Raw genomic sequence first — 22,447 nt, 5'->3', positions numbered from 1 at the left:
CTGCTTGTCACATAAAACATGGATCACTACCACTAACTGCTTGTCACATAAAATATCGATCACTACCACTAACTGCTTGTCACATAAAATATCGATCAGTACCACTAACTGCTTGTCACTTCAAGCATCCATCACTAACACTAGCTGTTTGTCACATAAAACATCGATCACTACTACTAGATGCTTGTCACATAAAACATCGATCACTACTACTAGATGCTTGTCACATAAAACATCGATCACTACTACTAGATGCTTGTCACATAAAACATCGATCACTACTACTAGATGCTTGTCACATAAAACATCGATCACTACTACTAGATGCTTGTCACATAAAACATCGATCACTACCACTAACTGCTTGTCACATAAAATATCGACCACTACCACTAACTGCTTGTCACATAAAACATCGATCACTACTACTAGCTGCTTGTCACATAAAACATCGATCACTGCCACTAACTGCTTGTCACTTCAAGCATCCATCACTAACACTAGCTGATGGTAACAGAAAGCATTCGTCACAGCCACTAGCTGTTGAAACATACAGCATCCATCACCACCATTAGCTGCTTTCAACTGAAAGAATCCATCACTACTACTAGCTCCTTGTCACACAAAACATAAATCACAACAAAGTTTGTGCTGTTAAACGACATAGCTACCTACCTACCTACCTGCCTGCCTGCCTGACTACATACATACATACATACATACATACATACATACACACACACACACACATACATACATACATACATACATACATACATACATACATACATACATACATACATACATACACATATACAATAATACATACATACATACCTGTCTGTCTACCTACCTACCTACCTGTCTGCCTGCCTGCCTGCCTGACTACATACATACATACATACATACATACATACATACACACACACACATACATACATACATACATACATACATACATACATACATACATACATGCATGCATACATACATATATACAATCATACATACATACATACATACATACATACATACAAACATACACACACTTACATACATACATACAAACATACATACATGCATACATACATACATACATACCTGTCTGTCTACCTACCTACCTACCTACCTACCTACCTACCTGCATACATACCTACATACCTACCTGCCTACATACATACATACATTACATATATACATACATTGTTGTTAGCATCCTTTAGTCTCGAGAGATGATGGAACTGCGCCCATGAGAGATGTCCCGCTTGGTGGTTGTGCAACTTCTGCTGTGGCTATGTAGTCCAATGCGGGAGTGGCAGTCACTGCTGCACTTGAAGGTTGTGTCTGGTGTTGCTTGGAGCTGCTTCTTATTCCTCTGCGATCGTCTTTCATCAGCTAGCAAGCGTAGCTTGTCCTCTCCGGCTTTCAGACCAGTGATCAGAGCATGTCAACAGCTTGATCTGTCTACAGCGAGCCCTTCCCAGGTGTTGACATCGATATCAAGGGCTTTCATGTTGTGCTTGCCGAAATGGTTGAAGCGGAGATGAGGCCGTCCGATTGACCTTTTGCCAGAGGCGAGTTCCGAATAAAGAATGTCTTTGGGGATCCGTCCGTCATCCATCCGACGTACATGGCCCAGCCATCTGATGCGACGTTGGCGGAGGAGTGTGATCATGCTGGGAATTTTGGCACGCTCGAGCTCCTCGTTGTTTATTACTCGATCGCTCCAGGTGATCCCGAGTGTGCGTCGGAGGCATCGCATGTGAAAGGCGCTCAGTCGTTTTTCTTGTGAGGCGTACAGAGTCCAGGTTTCACTGGCGTACATGAGAGTGCTTAGCACGCAGGCACGGTACACGGTGATCTCAGTGTTCAGGGTCAGCATTCTGTTGTTCCACACTCTCTGCGACAATCTGGAAAGAGTTGTTGATGCCTTTCCGATCTGCTTGTTGAGCTCAGCATCGAGCGAGATGTTGTTGGTGATGGTAGAGCCGAGCTACATGAACTGACTAACCACCTCAAGTTCGTAGTTGTTGATGATGATGCTTGAGGGGTCCGCGTCCTGAACTATCACGTTTGTTTTCTTTAGGCTTATAGTTAACCCAAACTCATCGCATGCTTTAGCAAAACGGGCCATCAGGCGCTGAAGCTCAGCTTCTGTGTGGGTGGCTAGAGCAGCATCGTCTGCGAAGAGCATGTCCCTGATGGTTACTTCACGCATTTTGCTCTTTGCCTTCAGTCGTGCCAGTTTGAACAGTCTGTCGCCTGATCGCGTGTGCAGTTAAATCCCTTATGTGGACGTCCCAAAGGCGTGCCTGAGCAGGACTGCGAAGAAGATGCCGAAGAGCGTGGGGGCAAGGACGCAGCCATGTTTATCTCCGCTGCCGATGTCAAAGGGGTCGGATGTTGAGCCTTCGTACTGCACTGTGCCTTTCATGTCATTGTGGAAGGACTGGATCATGCTTAGCAGCTTTGGAGGGCAACCAATTTTCGCCAGGATTGTGAAGAGTCCGTTGCTGCTGACCAGATCGAATGCCTTGGTGAGGACTTTAAAGGCCAGGAAGAGGGGTCTGTGTTGTTCTCTGCGTTTTTCCTGCAGTTGCCTGAAAGAGAAGATCATGTCGATTGTGGACCTCTCTGCGCGGAACCCGCACTGCGTGCGACTCTGGGTAAACTCTGACAGCAAGTGTCTGCAGTCTCTTCAGGATAACGCGTGCGAAAACTTTACCTACGATGCTGAGAAGTGATATGCCCCTTTTGTTGTAGCAGTCGCTTCTGTCGCCCTTGTTCTTGTACAGTGTTATGATGTTAGCGTCTCTCACGTGCTGAGGCACTGCACCCTCGTCCCAGCACTGGCAGAAGAGGTCGTGCAGGTGTGTGAGAGCACGCTAAATCCGCACTTGATGAGTTCTGCTGTGATGCCATCTTTCCCTGGAGCTTTACCTAGGGATAGTTTCTCTAAGGCCTTCTTTAGTTCGTCTACAGTTGGGTTCTCGTCCAGTTCGGCCATGAGAGGGAGGTTTTCAATGGCGTTGAGGGCATCATTGGTCACGTGTTTCTCTTTGGGTTACAGTTCGGAGTAGTATTCCACCCAACTCTACATCTGATTGCCCTTGTTGTGGATGGTATCGCCTGTGGCAGACTTCATTGGTGCTGTCAGTTTCTTCGTGCGACCCATTGCTTTCTTTATGCTATCGTACATGCCTCTGATGTTTCCAATATCTGCTGCTGACTGGATGCTCTGACAGAGCTGAAGCCAGTATTCATTGGCACACTGCCGTGCTAATCTCTGCACTTTGCTTCTGGTAGAACTGTATGGCTGTAGTGTCTTCTGGCAGGAGGATCGCTTGTATTGCAGGTGAGCACTGCGACACTCTTCTATGGCTGGCATGAGTGTGGCAGAGTTAGCCTCAAACCAGTCATTGTTCTTTGATTGCTTCTTACCAAAGATCCGTTTTGCTGTGTTGTACACAGTCTCTCTGATGTGATCCCATCTTTATTTGGCACTGCCGTTGGGGGGGGGTTCTGAAGCAAACGTCTGAAGCAAACGTCTTGGAAAGAGCATAGATGAATTCCTCAGTCTTGTCTGGATATGATGTTTTGCTCACATCAATGCGTGGTTTACCCTCTTGCCTAGAGCGGTGCATCTTCTTCGGCTGAAGTTTCATTTTGCAGCACACCAGCGAGTGGTCGGTGTCGCAGTCAGCACTGTGGAAGGTACGGATAAGAAGCACACCCTTCATGGCTGACCGTCTTGTAATGATCAAGTCCAGCTGGTGCCAGTGTTTAGACTGGAGATGCCTCCAAGACACTTTGTGCATTGGCTTTGTCTGAAATAATGAATTGGTGATGCTGAGGTTGTGGTACGAGCACATCTCTAGAAGGCGCTGTCCATTCTCATACATACATACATACATACATACATACATACATACGTACATACGTACATACATACATACATACATACATGCATACATACATGCATACATACATACAAGCATGACAGATGACAATAATTTATAGGGCAAGATATTTCTTTTGATCCTTTGGGTTGCATAATAAGCAAGCAGTTATTTATCCATTTGATTGGATATCTAAAGGACACAAGTACTTTATCAGGTTGAAACAAAGAAAATACCATCAAGTAAAACATGAAATGTAGTTCTAATCTGATTGACGCCATAGTTTTACATGTAATGTCTGCTCTAATCTGATTGACGCCATAGTCTTCCATGTGATGTCGGCTCTGATCTGACTGACGCCATAGTTTTCCATGTAATGTCGGCTCTAATCTGACAGACGCCATAGTTTACTATGTAATGTCGTTACTAATCTGACTGACGCCATAGTTTTCCATGTAATGTCGGCTCTAATTACTAAGTTTGTCATGTAATATCAGCACTAATCTGAATGACCCCTCATTATGTCATGCTGGTTCTAATTTGACTGACGCTTAATTATTCAGTGTAACGTCATCCTTAATCTGAGTGACTTCATAGTTTACCAGATAATGTCATGAATTCGCTGACTGACGCTATAGTTTTCCCAGCAATGTCGGTTCAGCTCTGACTGACACCATAGTTCTCCGTGTAATGTCAGCAATAATGCGACTGACACCATAGTTTACCAGGTATTATTACTAATCTGCCTGACGTATGATTTTCAACATAATATCAGCACTAATGACTGACGCAATAGGTTTTCATGCAAAATGATGAGCATTAATTCGACTGACGCCATAGTTGTCCATGCCGTGGCAGCTCTAGTCTGACGCTATAATTGTCGACGTAATGTCAGCACTAATCTAACTTTCCTTATAGCTTTCCAGCTTGCAGTAATGTTCATATATTAGGAACTGTATAATTAATACCACGAAATAGGTATTGTCTTTATCGATTGACAAAACCGGATTTAAAAAAAACGCCTTGTTTTCTGCACACAGTTAAATGACTTCGTTAAATTTGGACACTGCGCAGAACGAATTATCGACATGCAAATATTTTAGTAAATAACGTGTTTCATCAACTTGAGACAGAGTGAACAGTAGTTAATCTCTAAGGTGATGAGGTAATTGAAGGGGGATGCAGGATTCTTCGCTAAATGCAGCTATTAGAGTCATTTGTCTTCTATATACAGAGCTGTGGTGTATTCGTGACCTTGATTGCCACAGTGTTCTGCTCACAATGTGAAACCCTTCATCAGGGAGAGAAATCGGCTGATTTTCCTACGGGAAATTTTAGAACATGTGAAGCTGATGTCAATATATTGCTTACCTGATTTGATACAAACGTTTGTCACAGTCTCAAGCGTTAATTAGCACGTTCACGTGTATTAACTTGCTTTGATAATGGCAGAAGAATCATTCGTATAGCTAGTGTACATTGGCTGTCGTTAACAGTCACCATATACCAACCATTGCAGCTATTAGATTATGTTATTAGATGCAGCATGGTGAGTGAAAAGTGTAGGAAAATTGTTTCAGTCGTGGTATGCTTTTAGAGTCATGTGCTGATTTCATTTTAAAAGCAAGGGCTTGCATCTAGAAGAAGTTCGTGGACATTGATATTTTTCTAAAATAGTTTCATAACCTATGAAATGTATTAGTTCTTTATGCAAACAACGGATCCAAAAAAGTATAATAATTATCCTGGTGAAGTTTGTACTGAATCATAGGGAGGGAGTAAAGCTATAAAATAATAGGGAAGATATCGTGCCTCACTCTTGTCCGTATACGTTCTACGTTTTCGTACACGTGACTAATAATTTGTTTCCTTTCCGCCATAAAATGACTATAAAAGAGATATATTCATACAAATGGGTATGTGTTTTAATCTCATTATCGTATGACATCTTATTAAACAGTACTAAAACTAATTTTTGCAATATTATTTGATTCTTCAAGTTGTTGTGTGGCTGCCTCAAAACTAATTTTCTTTCTTAATAGTGAAAATAAATATGATGTACATCATAGAGAATTTTAATCAATACATAAGTGTTCAGCTTAAAAGGGCTAAAATGGGTTTTAATTGGACCCATCTATTTATTAAACGCCACATGGTATACATTTTGCAATCTGGTGTACGTACGCGCTAAATAAAATTGATTACGTCAATACGTTCATTTGCTGTCTTTAATATTTTGACGTATTTACGATACATTCCTTTTGCTCATAGTAGTTTGTACCCAATAATCAATAAAAGTGTATTTAATCTTTATTAAACAACAGTGGATGAAAATATAATCTTATGTTGCTTCCGAATGTCTTCATATACTTGCAATGATGAAATATTGTTCTTATGGTCGGCAATAATGAAATATAAATATTGTTTTGTAATGACGAAATAGTGTTATTATGTTAGGAAATGACGAAATATAAATATTGTTTGGTAATGATGAAATATTGTTATTATTGTTGGCAATAAAGAAATAGAAATATTGTTTTGTAATGATGAAATATTATTATTATGTTAGGAAATGATGAAATATAAATATGTTTGTAATGATGTTGTTATAGTTGGTAAAGAATAGACATTATTGTTTGGTTGGTCGTGCTGAAATATTGTTTTATGGTTGGTAATGATTAGGTATGGATATTACGGAAGATATATATATATATATATATATATATATATATATATATATATATATATATATATATATATATATATATATATATATTACAGTTGACAATAAATAAATATTGTTTTATGGTTTGCAATAATGAAATATTGATGACATGGTTAGTAATGAAATACTGATGTTAAAACTGGTACTGAATTTATTTTGATGTTTTGGTTGTTAATGTATCAGGTTTGTGATGGTTAGTACTTTCAAAAGAAAACGTAAAGTTGTACGACTGATCTATAACAATTCATCACGACGTAATTATAATCCGTAGCGTATGTTATCATTAGCGTACGAATACATTTTAACTGTATTATAATATTTTGTAACTGTTCTAATATTATATAAATTAAGTTCCTCTATATTAGATTTAAATCTTTCATTGGTCAATGGTTTTTACATCAAATAACTGGTACATGTGTATAGATCAAATTTTAGACCTTAATTAACAGCGTTGTGTTCTGACTTGTATTCAACGTAATGTTGGTATTCTAATCCAACGTGTACAAAAATTACGTGGCAAACATCTAAATATTTTATTTCATCCAATCATCAGCAGCAGCCGAGTATATTTATGTTATATAACTTCAAAGAAAATGTCATATGAATTGCGTTTAACCTACTTCTTCAATCAATATATTCACACCTCATGCAAGCCTATATCAGAGCAAAGATGTCAGAGCAATACTGTTTTGCACGATACCATGCCACTCTCCTACGCTTCTCTAGTGAATTCGTGACTCAGGCCAGACGTAAGGAAACTCATTTTTGTCAAATTGTTTTAAAGCTGGTTTCTACGATACGTTTTGACATTTATGACGATGTTTTTTGTTCAGCTGAAAATGTCGTTTCTTACAGACTTCATTCTTGGGATACTAATTTTCCTCTATTACATGACGATAATTATAAACTTTGACATTCAATTACATGTTTACTTCCTGTTGATGGTGTCAGTTTCACTTAGCTGGCTTTTGTTGCTATGGATACAAGTTCTATTATGATGCCAAATATTGGCAATAGTGCATGACATATAGCGAATTAAGATTTCAATGAATGATGTGTGTATGTGTGTGTGTCTGTGATAAACTAATATTAACTACTATTTTGCTAGCCATCAAACTTGTTGAATTACTTTTTGATCTTAGCTTGTGTACTAATTATTCAATTTTAAACACTGTACTATATTTGCATGTATTTGCCAATAAGCGGACAAAAGTCGGAAGGGAATCTAAATTTTTACCTGTGGTAACTAAGCTTCTTTATGGGTTATTTTGTATATTAGAATTAGAAAAGTCTCGTGTTATCAAGTTCTTATCAAAACGACGTATAACGATTATCTTACTGGTGTATCGTTGAATACATTTGGACATATGATTACTGTGTGTAATTAGCGAGATATTTTATTTTTCAGGCTTACTTTTTTGTCAAGCATGACACGCACAAACCTTCTATTGCAAATTTTGGAAATCATTGAATGATGTATGATAAAAATGCTGAATAGGGTTCGATTCACATCATGTAACCATAATGTACTTCGTCCCCGCCCGTGTACTTCGTCCCCGCCCCTGTAAGAAAAAGCAGCCTAAACAAAAGCAAAATTATGTTGCAAATTTGGAAATTCATTGTTAATATATGCTTACTGGTTCCTATCCAAGCTTATCATTATTTTCCCCCCTTTTGAGCGAAATAACAGAATATTAATATTGTAGTTAGCCAATACGGATGTTTTTTGTTTCTATAATAATTGCGTGGATTTCGCGATTAATAAGTTTTATATGCATCTCCTAATAATAAAGTTGACAACAAATTTATCTAACTTTTATTTCATTCACATCATAGCAATTATTTTCTTATGTTCATTGAAGCATTATCTGCAATGCAAAGGATACCTTGAACAGGAAAAATATGTTATCAATTTCTTACGGTTTTCGGTGTAAATACTTCAAAATATTGGCGTTTATATTTTTCAAGATAAATTTTAAATGCTGTACGTAATACAGATATCTTAAGAACTCATGCTTTAAACTAATTAGTGTGTAAAATGTAACTTTTACTGAGCAGATGGGACGTAACTTTTACATTAAGGCATCATCATTTTAGATGTAACATGATGCAATCAATTTTGGAAACGAATGGACTTAAAATGACGTTGTTATGACTTTTTCCACTTATTAGGTAATGGAAATATGCCTTTATACATTAAAATAATAACAATAGCATGTATGTGCTGAAATGAATGGAAATATACCCTTATACAATTATAGTAATAACAATAACATGTATGTGCTGAAATGAATGGAAAAATACCCTTATACAATTATAGTAATTACAATAACATGTATGTGCTGAAATGAATGGAAATATACCCTTATACAATTATAGTAATAACAATAGCATGTATGTGCTGAAATGAATGGAAATATACCCTTATACAATTATAGTAATTACAATAACATGTATGTGCTGAAATGAATGGAAATATACCCTTATACAATTATAGTAATAACAATAGCATGTATGTGCTGAAATGAATGGAAATATACCCTTATATAATTATAGTAATAACAATAGCATGTATGTGCTGAAATGAATGGAAAAATACCCTTATACAATTATAGTAATAACAATAGCATGTATGTGCTGAAATGAATGGAAAAATACCCTTATATAATTATAGTAATAACAATAGCATGTATGTGCTGAAATGAATGGAAAAATACCCTTATACAATTATAGTAATAACAATAACATGTATGTGCTGAAATGAATGGAAATATACCCTTATATAATTATAGTAATTACAATAACATGTATGTGCTGAAATGAATGGAAATATACCCTTATATAATTATAGTAATAACATTAACATGTGTGTGCTGAAAATACAATTTTTACGAGCAGTAGGAGAAACCTTGGAACTCTTTAATAATTTACGACCTGCTGTGTATCAGCCGCAGGCTTCACGTGGCGGAAATCCAATGTGATCTCGACAACTGTATCCAACTGAAACTACTCTCTCATCAGCATACTCTTTTCCTTGCGTGTTTGATACCAGTCTTGAATCGTCAACAGATGCATTTTAAATAATACACACCGGCTTACACATGTTTTGTAATTGCTGATTTCTTGGACTGGTTGCTACATAAACCTTTTTTTTAAAAAAATGTCAAAAAGTAAAACAATTTATAATTTATAATCCTTAATGCAACAAACAAACGTTAATATCAATTCGAGAATGACACTCAAACCTAAATTATGTTAACTCGAAAATGTTTATATCTAGTTTTTCTAAGAATGTTTTTAAAACTGGGTACAGTTTCATATTAACATTTGGAACTACATTGGAAAAAATGTCTGTTAAACAATTTCTGTTTTATATGCATTTTTAAAAAAAATCCTCTTTAATCGAATGCACTTCCATGACCTGAATGGTTTACCGTCTAAAGTGAGCGTATATACATGCCAGTGAACGTTTGCTTATTTTGTACGCAAAGTATTTGTATATATAAAAGGAGTCCATTCACTTGTGGATACATTCTAAGATGAATGAGAGTGTTTTCAAGGCGACTATCAATATTCACTGTTTGGTGGACAATAATGATAATAATAATAAGCATGCACCCACAATTGCGTTCGCTAAATTTATCTGAATGCACATACGATTTACTCTGCCAAAGCACTCAGTTATTATCGCATAGCATTGATATGGTATCTTATATATGTATTTGTTTCCAGAACTTGAAGAGATTTCATGATATTCTTTAAAATGTTAATTTGTTTTCTGGTAAGCGTCCTAAAATCATCTTTATTAAAGTTATCTCCAAATATTTCACGTGAAACTGGCTCCAGCGTGAAATAGAAATAATAATAATAATAATAATAATAATAATAACCATTATCGTCATCATGATCATCATCATCATCGTCACCGTCGTCGTGGTATTAGAGTGCTTTAATATACCATTGTCTTACTTGCTACCTTTAACTAATTTTTAATCGTGAGGTATTAGCTGACAAAATCGGAAATGTTTTGCAAGACATCATATTTAAGGTCAAAGACATAACAACATATCTTGTTACTACTACTTTTATCTGGTTATCATGTACACTCAAATTATAATCGAACAGTTTTCTTACAGTTCGAGATGTTGAAGTTGAGAATGAACATTGTAGATAACTCTAAAAGTCAGTAATTATAAATAATACATGCACAGAAAGAAAAAGCACAGATGACTTGTAAATACCTGCAAATACTTATCGCCCGGTTGAGCATCAGTCTTTGGAATAAATTCCTGTTAAATCGAGTACACTTACTTAAAGAATTCAATGAATATCAGCAGTACTATTCGTGATCTAATATTTAGTTTTCCAATAGTTGTGTAGTGTCAAAGCCCTTTTGGATTTTAGTTTCCTTGCGTACGACAGGCATATTTACAAAGCAAAATACCAGCTTAACGAATTGGGGACAAGCTTAGTTTAATTTTATATATTTCAGTAGCTTAGACTTGTTTAGGGACATTGTCACTTTTTCAATACTTTCTTCGATCAGGTTAGATGGTCATGGCTGCACTGCTGTAGGGTGACACTCTATCAATAGTTCCGTCAGCTATATTATTCATATCGATCGTGAGCATAAAGTATGTCGGCAATTATTTATGATATATCATATTTTATTATCCCAGAGACGTGCTAACCAATAACAATACGGTTAGAGTATAAAACGAGAATCAACTGAGATGTGCTATCTTCTTCGTATATGCGGATTTTAACAGTTATATGATAATTCACTTGGATGATGGATTGATGCTTTTGATAGGCATAGCCTTTCACCGTTACTTGCATAATAAAACAGATTGAAACTCGTGTATTGAGGTCTCTTAGACGCTCTTGCAACACCATTAAGAGGAAAAGATAAACGATTGAAACTCGTGTATTGACGTCTCTTAGACGCTTTTGCAACACCATTAAGAGGAAAAGATAAACGATTGAAACTCGTGTATTGAGGTCTCTTAGACGCTCTTGCAACACCATTAAGAGGAAAAGATAAACGGACTGCAAGCAGCATATAATCGGAAAATCAATGTTATATCTATTCATCAACCTTTTGGAATAATATGAATGAAATATGCATCGCATATGAGCCGAAGATATCCATGTATATAGAAAAACCAAGAAAGGATCGACGTATTTCATCTGCCATTGTGACATGTTACAATATTACTTTATCGAAGTATTGCTGCAAATTTATATTGATAAATGCAATAATCCTTAACCTGGTTAACTGTGAATAAAATATCCACTAACGGTACCGTTTTATTGCTTTCCGAAAATCTCATTTTTGTCCAAGATGGTATTTGTCCAGGTTATCTCATTTAGAATGCCTGTAGAGTAAACAAACGATATATCTGTACTATGGGGGGACAGTGATTCTTAAGGATTATACAAAGGACATCTTTCATTGGGTATTTGCATGCTTCGAGTGAATAATAAATATATTTCATTCAGTAGGTGAAAACACTTAAGTTGTCACCCACCATGTGAAATACAGTGCTCTGGAAAAAAGACTCTTCTACTCGTCCATTCGTCCTAACCGATTAAGAATTGGCTGGGCAGAGTACAGTTGTAATATTTACTTGTCCCCAGTACGAGTACATGCAGAATCAAACCTCGATAATACATCTGAGTACATTCGCTTCGCTTACCAAGTGTTCAACATCTTTTAACTTATTGTCTTTAATGAACATACTGCAGTGGAAAGAAACTTTTCCTTTTTATCACACTAATACCTAATGTAGGTTTGATGCTAAAATATGCAATGCGATTATTGTGCACATATTGTGTTGCAACGTTTCAAATAGTCGTCGATTTCTTAATAATATTTGCATTTTCAGCTAAGTGCGCGCTGTGGCCGAATGGTGTAAAGTACTTTATCTGTGCCGTTCATTGCCATCCGACGTCAGTCCGCGTGGATTTAAATAAATCGCGGGCTCCGCCAATGATGGTATGTTAGAAAGCCAGTCTGTTGTGGTAGTTGTAGGTTTTAACGCCATTTTTCAGCACACGATAGGCTATACATGGCGGCCAGTATTAATGGTGGAGAAGAAACCGGGAAATTCCCGGAAAGAACCACCGACCCTCGAGAAGCTACTGGCAAACTTGCTCATATGGCCGAATCCGAGACTCGAACCCACGCAGACAGAGGTGAGATGGCAGTGATCCGTAACGGAAAGCGCTTTAGACCACTCGGCCACTCGGGGCCCCATGGCCAATCTGTAGCTTATTGTGGGTCGGTGGCTTTTACCAGGGTTCATCCTGGTTCTTCATACACTGTTTATACTGTCCGCCATATACAGCCTGTCGCGTACTGAAAAATGACGTCAAACCCACAACAAGAATAACAACAACATTTACAGCGATACTTATCAGTAATTTAGGCGCCATTCCAATATGAAGAAAGACTCCCTTGGAATGAGTTACGACAGCGTTTTGACTCAGAGCTGAGAAAAGTTAAGAGACCATGAATGCCAACATTGTCTTGTGATTTGTTTTGCCTGAAGGCAGGAAATGTTACATTTGAGCCAGGTCACCCCTCTTTCCAAGACTGAAACTTTGCTGATACATTGTCATGTCAAGGGGACTATGCCAGCAGATATTTCTATAAACATGTAATTACTTTTCTCAAGACAAATGTTGACAATGTGCATTCTTATGAATAGTACAAGTGTCTTTTCTGATTTCTACCAACGTGCGTAAATGCTGTTGGAATCTTTTTATAAAGCAGATACCGTCGGGACAACATCCGATTGATCGAAACGTGGTTGGTATAAGAACCTTAAACTTTCCCATGTCTTTTGTTCAGTGTGCAATTTTCCTATCATTAGTGTTGCTCTCTAGAATGGAGGTTTGACCAAAATGAATTATTTAGTACGAAAGTGGGTGGAAACTTAGACAGTTCGACACCTTTGAAATGTAAGTTGCTGACCTCTTTGCTTGTAAAACGTAAATAAAAATATTTATATTAGTATACGATGACACGGTTACTTTGGTATGACATTTGGTATGATGATCTGAAACAAGCGTAACACTGTCTGACGAGAAAAAATCGTAAAAGCATTCTTACATATCTGACATAACGATTTGTTGCTGCCCATTGAGAAGAATACTTCCGACAGATTACATATAAAATTCTCTGTAATGATGATATTGCTAAGATATCAAGACTTAAGTGTTCAACTGTAATTTCTCTAAAGTTAATTACCATAGTCTCCTATCATATGTTGATCTAATGAACATATGTTACAGCATGCTATTTTCATAGTTTTATGCATTTTTGTATACATCCTTTATCATGTTTCTTAAATAAAGGAGCAAGAAATGTTGTTGAGAAGTGTACAGTATTGAGCATGAGTACAGAGACGAGTAACTCTGGCCTTTCCCGAGCCCTCAGTTACTTATTTGGAGCAAGCATATTTTCGTTTTATTCCGTGATCAAAAGTCTTGGTTGGTGATATGTGTAACTGACAAGACTATGCCTAGCAGATTTCGTAATCTATCACACGCGATAACGTCAGTGTTTACCTTTTTGAACGTTTGCTTTATTTCGTATACATTAGCACAGGAAATATAAGTAGTGACATAATTATTGGTCCCACTTCAAGTTAAACTAGCACAAACAAAATGAAAAAATTCAAAAGTGTTTGCACATAGTTGGATTTGAACATGATTTGTATGCATCTCATGCTACCAGTGGGCAGTGAACAATTATGCCATTTATCGCATTTCACTCTACTGAATTATCAGGATTACTTCTCTCAGAAAATCCATCAGCTAGCATAAAAAAGCCAGTTCAATAAATCGTGAAGAGAAATTAAATCCAGACATATGATTCAATATTACGGGAGATTTTTCGGTCTGTTGTACAGAGAAAGCTTTTTCTAGAGCTGTATATGCAAGCGAGAAGTTCGCCTTTTTGTGCTTAATTGCAAGGGAAACTCCCAAATGATCTAGTTTGCAAAACAACATTTATTACTCGCGTTATCTTGGAAGCATTGCCATTAGCTAATCATCGCGTTGCACGTTTGCCTGGTAGTTTATTCGGTTTAGAATTCCAGGCTTGTTTTTAATAAGTGTCCTTTTTGAAATGACTGTTTTCTTCTTCTCGTCAACGCATTTTCAGCTGGGCTTCTTTTGTACATGATCTACTCTGTTAATTACCAAAGTGTCAATTTCTGTCCTAAAACACCGTTACGTTTCGAAGCATGTAACAAATATAATGATATACCGTACCAACGAAATATATGTAGTGTATCAAGTGGCCGAACAGCTACTATGCTTTGGAAGGTTTCTTGCTGCAAAATTATGGTATATTTTGTTCTTTTAGGAAATCCTGTCCGAGAAATACAGCCTGGTCAAGTGCACTGATACGTTGAATACTTTTGCAAGCGTTGATAGAAGTTTGATCTACGTTTCAATAACGCTGGTAAGTACAGTCAGGTTTAGTGCAACAGTAGCAAAGTTTGTTTAAACTCTAAAAAAAACATTTATGGCAGAAACATGCGAGCTTGTTAAGTTAACTCAGTTAACAGAAACAACAATACTTCACCACCCATTTGTCTTCTCTTTATAATCTTAAATAGCTTCTTTACTGATAATGTTAGCCTAACAACTACAATCAGCATTGCTTCTACTTATATATATGACCAGTTTATCCAACTTAAGAGTATATATATATATATATATATATATATATATATATATATATATATATATATATATATATATATATATACAAAGTCGGTATGCGTTACCTATGGTGCGTGAAGTTTAATATATTTGATATTGCAACATGGTAACATAATGTAATTATGTGATGGTCCAAATACGCATATACAATTTTGCGCAGTATTATCGTACTGCGGTACATTTTCCTAGCCACGCCTTATAGAACTGTTTCCTTATGCTGATAACATAAACCTTATGGCGCGATTTTTCAAGTCCATTGCAGAAACGGGAAATGGTATAAAATGGTTATGTCTCTCTGATTTTGGCCAAGTTATCATAGAGGAACTCGTTATGTCATTTATAGTATACAATACTATGAAGAATAGTATAAAAAATCTCAAAACAAGAACATAAATGGAAGAAAAAAAAACAAGGGTAAGGATTGATAGCGGGTATGATGTCGTGGCGTAATGTAATTCCGTAACATGGAATCCATCCAATATACAGGCCTTGTTTATATGCTTACCTACAGAAATAAATAAAGTCACATATGTTCACGGAACAATGTGAACACAACCGGCCTCCCTACTGCCAGAACGTTATCAATAAAATGTGGCCCAGATATATACACGATGTCAAGGTCGATCTTGTGCAAGATGACAGTCATGAGCATTATATTGCGATAACCCAAATTAAGCCGAAACCTCTGGCGACACATACCACACAGCAACAGCGAAAGGTGTTTGACATCAGCAAGCTTTGATCACCAGAGATAAACAGAGAGAGAGTGTACCATCGAGCTTCGAGATTGTTTTAATGCTTTAGCCACTGACGATGTGGAAGACCATAACAGTTTAAAGTACATGGTATAACATGATAAATATATACTCAGAAGCAGCAAAGAAAGAATATATACGAGTATATAACGAAAAGGGAAAAGATATGGTTAGTATCAAGACATAGTTCAGACTTTACAACAGCAACCCAAGGTCGATACGGTTCCTAGTGTAGGAGATGTAGTGAAGACAGACATGTGCAAAATAAATTCATTTCACAATAAAAGTATCCGTAATATCTGCAATAGTTATTGGACAAACACGAACTCCAATGTGAATCTATATGAAAAAACGGGATGTAACAGCTTTTCCCTGGAAAACAGAAACCGCAGGAGCAAATGACGTGGACACGCAATGAGTATGCCACCAGAACGGATAGCCAAGGTATCCTCAGATGGACACCAGCTAGTGAAAGTAAATGTGAATGTCCAAATCTAGCCTGGCGAAGGAATGTGATAACCGAGCTAGAAGAGACGGGACATTCCTGGGGCGATACACGACCCATTGCTCAAGAGACCGAACTACATGGCGGTAGATAGTTGCAGCCATATGCACTAGACTGGATTATGAGGACTAAGTGACTAAATATCTCAAACGAGCATTATTTATTATGTGATTTATTTCTGAGTTCATTAATATTTGTTTGTTTGTAGTCTATTGCTCTAAATCAAGTAATGCAAATTTCCTGTCACAAATAAATTACTGTAAATCTGGGATTTCAGCATCAGGTAGTCACTCTTGTAATTCTGGGAGTTCAGCATCAGGTAGTCATCCTTGTAATTCTGGGATTTCAGCATCAGGTAGTCATCCTTGTAATTCTGGGATTTCAGCATCAGGTAGTCATCCTTTCACATGAATATCCAACAACTGGAACGTTTAGCAGCGAAACTAACACACTTTGTTGTAAACATTGATCGTCTACTGTACCAGAACCACTACTGTATCAAAGACTGTGACATCTGACACACTGGACATTCTGTGTTGAAATAAATGGTTTTGTCCGTATAAAATGTTCGGAAAGACATTTATTCTTTGATTTATTATTTATAAACAAATTCACTTTTAAATGCTAGTTTGTAGAACTGCCTCTGAGACTATTTATTGCCACTAACAAACGAAGTGAGCATCTGTCAGAATGAACGTAATTATTCTTTCTGCTTTGTCTCTAAATATTTGTCATTAAAATAAACTCTGTGACGAAATTAATCTTAAATGGGTAATGATTTAATATTAAATTTATATCACTCTGAATAATATCTAGCAGTTGCTCGCCAAGGCCCGTAAAATATGGACATGATTCAACTCGTTTCATAGATTCAGTTTTATAACATACAGTCTTTTGATGTAAGTGGAAAACTATTGACATAATGCCGATTTTGTTTTAACTTTGAAGTCACCTTCCTTATAAATGAAATTACAGAGAGTATTCTGAGTCGAAGTGGCGTAAATCAATATCACCAAATGAAAGCTATTTATTTTCCGGCTTCAAGCGTTAATAAAAAATATTGCATTAGTTTTAGGTAGAATTAATACAGTAATATAACACTAATGCCATATTTTTCTTGTTATTGTATGAATATTTCATTCATGTGTATCTGTGACGGTACATTGTTAATGATACAGTACAATGCGCTGCTAAATGATATTGTGTCGGGAGCCATACTGATCATAATAACGCGAACAGTTACAATAGATAGTGAGCTATATATAGATAGTGAGCTATATATATCACACTATAGGAGAGTCGAACATCACCTGTAGAACCAAACATGACATGTTCATGGAAGCTTGTCTTACCTGAAGAAGGAATGCAGCAAATAATATTTTACAGTTGATGGCGTACTTTATATCACAGACCAAAAAAATTTGTTGCTTAAAATGCTTGCACTTACACCGAACGTGAGATGACGATAATGTGAGTTTTAATTGTAAGCTTACTAAATGATTTAAAATGCATTAATTCAAACAACCCATAAATATCATGACGTTTGTATGTTTGTGTGTGTGTGCTTTTTGGATTTTTAACGTAGCTTTAATAATCTTTAGGTCATATCTTTACGATGTCTGCAGTGTGGCAGTTTATAGTGATGTCTAGCACTGGGGCATCATGCCGCAGACATGTAGCATGATGTCCCACCCAGTCACATTATCCTAAAACTAGGCCGACCAATCATAACACTAACTTCTTAATGCTGAACGCCAAGCAAGGCAACTGTTAGAACCATTTTTATAAGTTTTGGGTATGATTCGGCTGGGGTTCGAACCCGCATCCCAGTCGGACGCTCTAGCCACTCGGCCACTGGAGCGGTCATTCACGAAGTTTGAAATGTAATAATGGAGAGACAGTCACACAATGTAATACTGGTGACTTCGACGCACTTAATTTACGATGGAGTTGAAGAAACATTGTTCCTATTTGATCGGCTTAGATCGTTTTTAGGATAGCTTGTGCAGCACGTGCTGTTTTTCTCCAGAAATATGGACATAATTAATTTGTTCTCAAAAACTTTAAGCTGGATCAAAGTCAAATATTTACCAGGAAATGTAGATACCGAATGAACATAGAAAACCTCAATGGCAATAACGTATTTTTTATTTGCTTTGTTTTTATTTTATTTATTACTATGTGTGATAATGTGATTGTCATGTGCTATTATAGTTAATGCAGAACTTGTATCATTATATAATGTTGTGCTGGAATTTATTTATATTCCATATCATTAAAATCTGATCCTTATTTCAAATGAATGCATATATGGTATGGCTTTGATACAAATGTGGCTTACGTCGAGTCTTTCTCTTGCTATCGAAGTCCATTATCATCAGCTGCCTTCTCTCTCGAGATACTTGTTGCTCAAATCCCAACTTACGCGTTAATTTGTTGGTGAATCCAATGAAATCTTTTCTTTCCTGAAGGTTTTCCAATTCGGAATAATGTTATCACCTTTAAATACAAAGTACTCTGATTTCAATGACAGTTGTGCTTATTTTGCGACGAAAAACCAAAATATATCTCTCACTAAACAATATACAATGAAGAGAAACTTTTAGACAGGTTTTGGACATGCAATGTTGGCAATGTCTCATGAATAGTTTTTCCTGTTACGTTATACATTCAGTTTCAGTCCTTAAACTGAACAAAAATAATACCAGCTACTCATTGTGCATCGTGACCATGTAAAGTAAACATGTACAAGCTATGAATGTAAATGAAGGCATTTGGGGATCCTGACCAACACATATATAATGATTCCCTGAACTTGTCAGAGTAGCTGGCCACGACTTAGTGGATAATGATACAAAATATGTTGAATTTAGTGTTTATATTTATATGGATGTTTTTTTATATGTTGAGGATATTTCGTTTTAATATTTGCAAATAAAGTTAATGGCAGAATTGGGGTATTCATGAGAGGACCATGATATATGATAGTAGTAGATATTATGCCACAAAGAGATATACATAAATGAATCATCATTGCAAGCAGATAAAGACTGTGTTAAAGAGTAGAATTGTCCATTCTACACTGATTTGTTTTCCAACTGAATACTGTCTAAAATAAGTATGATCCGTATCGATCTTTTCGTCTGGAAATTTTTACTCTAATGCGATTATCAGGAAAGACTTCAGGGAACTGCTTATTGCATTAAAAAGCAAAATTCGCTAGTTTTGATATAATGTCATGTACTGTCCGATAATAAGACCACATTGTATTTGAAGTTAGCTATGTACTGTCCGATAATAAGACCACATTGTATTCATGTCATGTACTGTCCGATAATAAGACCACATTGTATTCATGTCATGTACTGTCCGATAATAAGACCACATTGTATTCATGTCATGTACTGTCCGATAATAAGACCACATTGTATTCATGTCATGTACTGTCCGATAATAAGACCACATTGTATTCATGTCATGTACTGTCCGATAATAAGACCACATTGTATTCATGTCATGTACTGTCCGATAATAAGACCATATTGTATTCATGTCATGTACTGTCCGATAATAAGACCACATTGTATTTGAAGTTAGCTATGTGATCTTATTTCCTTTTGACCAATATATTTAATGCCTGTGATAAGTCTACAAGTAAAATCGATCACTGAAACATTTCTCGTATCAGTGGCTTGTCTCCTTTATTTCGATTATTATATGAACTTTTTTTATTCACGTTAGCAGCCCAAACTTTGGCGTTTATTGTGTAATATGGTGGTGAGCATCTGACAAATGTTCCCTATTTCTACTTATAGTATTGTCAGCTGTCTTTGTTCCGGACACCAAACTAAAATTTACGTATATTTTTTTATATATTTGTGTAAAGTAACAAGATGAATATAGTCGATAATCTTCCGAAACGCTTTTACATGGTGCAGCCAATTTTAACTCCGCGTCATAAAAGTATCGCAGTAACTTGCAACGTTTCCCCTTTGCATATTTCATTTACAAGATTTTGATCCAAATAGTACAGTCTCAGTTATATACAAATCAATCAGGGTGGGGAATGTCAACAAAACGAAACCAAAATGAAAAGCCTGGATATTTATATCCCTAGTGAACCGTCTTAAACGATCGGAATAAGTATCCCACAACAAACTCCAACCCAAGTATAGTGTATTTCATTTATCTTATTTATCTCTAAAACGAAACCTTTTACCTGGCCGTAGGCTTGCTTATTTTGAAAATAGCCTGTTTATCTCGGAGAGACTTTTGCGCATATGAGACCATTTTCAACTTCCTCTCTATATTTTACGATTAGTATTTTAATACATTTTTCCTAATACTAATGAAGTACCAACACAAGGTAAATAAATAAATTTGAGAAAAAAGTTGACATCAAATAAATCGGACTCATCCTAAACTATATCTTAAGATTTGGCGTTGTGAACATACCCTATTACCTCCCGTCACCGATGCCATTTGCAACCACTGTATGAAATAACTGAAGAAACGTTTAATTAGAACATCCATTAGTGAGTGCTGTTTTCGTCTCTGTTTAGATAAAAACTGCTTAAAGTTGATTTTTTCGCGCAAAGTTTAAATAAAGGTAATTATATTACATCTTTGTGTGGCTCTCGATTAACAATTCACAAAACGCCCAGGGTGCACAATTCACAAATAATGTCTCGACGCGTAACGACACGTTTTCACTCAATTCACTTTATGGGCGTCATGGAACGAGATATACTGTTCTACTAATGCATGGTTATTCAATACAATTTACTCATTTATGGAAATATCCTTTAATCATCAAGAATGTGTCCAATGGACAAATTCCCAAAGCAAATTGACATATTTATCAGTATTATACCATATAGATTATGGACTAAACACATGTTAAATATAACATGTCGATGGTAATTGTGCATGTATTAAGTCTCTCCATTACTTACTGATTACACACGACTGTTCGATATAATCAAGATATATATTCGAGATGGAAAGGGCAAATGGGAAAAAATTTCAGATGTACCATTTGATGTTTACAGCCACTTTGTATGACTAAAGTGTTTTAGCCATGCTTACATTTTAAAATCGCAACCAGAACACAGCAAAGAACGATTAAATTGAAAACCTCTCTCCAAGCTGTCGATTCATGAGCAAGAAAATGCATCCGCTTCGTTGGGGCAAATGCTTTGTTTGTTCACAGAAATAATGCATGTCGTGACATCTCCATCAATGAACCAGAGTGGGGGTGGCGGTGGGGGTGGGGGGTGGGGGTGGGGGCGAAATAATGTACAGTTTGTAAATAGGAAGTAACATCGCAATCGGATCTTAGATCAACATCAGCTTCGGGCTATGACCACTTCGGGCTATGACCACTTCCGTATCAATATTGTCGCTTCGGGATCATGGTCACTTTGGCGCCACTACTGTCACGTACGGTCATGGTTACTTGATGCGAAGCAATTTTGTTTTCCAAAAAGGAACTCGTATAGAATATAGTATCAAATACAGTAATATTTATATAAGTAAATCGACTCATGGAGTCTGTTTACTTACATTATTTTTCCAAGGTTGACATAGACGAAGTAATTTATTTATAAAATAACTCACACGTAGATGAGACTGAGTAAATAATAACAAAAAAGTAAGTAATAACAAAAAAGTACATCACTATAATTGAATCAAATCCGTTTAGGGTCAGCCATAAAAATAACATTATCACTATATCTGTGCCTGATGACGAGATTATCGTAAAAATAATAGAATAATTAAGAATTATCGTGCTAAGATTTAATTAGTTTCACAGCGTGTTCAT

At 36.4% G+C, this 22,447-nt stretch overlaps 1 protein-coding gene across 2 annotated transcripts in view; it reads left to right on the top strand.

Annotated features, from left to right (window-relative positions):
• Window positions 1-22,447, top strand: part of LOC149782369 (uncharacterized) — a 262,131-nt gene that overhangs the window by 150,796 nt on the left and 88,888 nt on the right. For both annotated transcript variants that reach the window (XM_089933745.1, XM_089933746.1), the window contains exon 2: window positions 15,002-15,100. The gene's annotated coding sequence lies outside the window, so the exon portion shown is untranslated. The remainder of the gene's footprint in view (window positions 1-15,001; window positions 15,101-22,447) is intronic.

This window comes from Sinohyriopsis cumingii, chromosome 15 (assembly GCF_028554795.1).
Source record: "Sinohyriopsis cumingii isolate HCF-2022 chromosome 15, ASM2855479v2, whole genome shotgun sequence".
Classification (NCBI taxonomy): Eukaryota; Metazoa; Mollusca; class Bivalvia; order Unionida; family Unionidae; genus Sinohyriopsis; species Sinohyriopsis cumingii.
The sequence above is the reverse complement of the archived record's forward strand: the minus strand, read 5'-3'. Positions and strand labels throughout refer to the sequence as shown.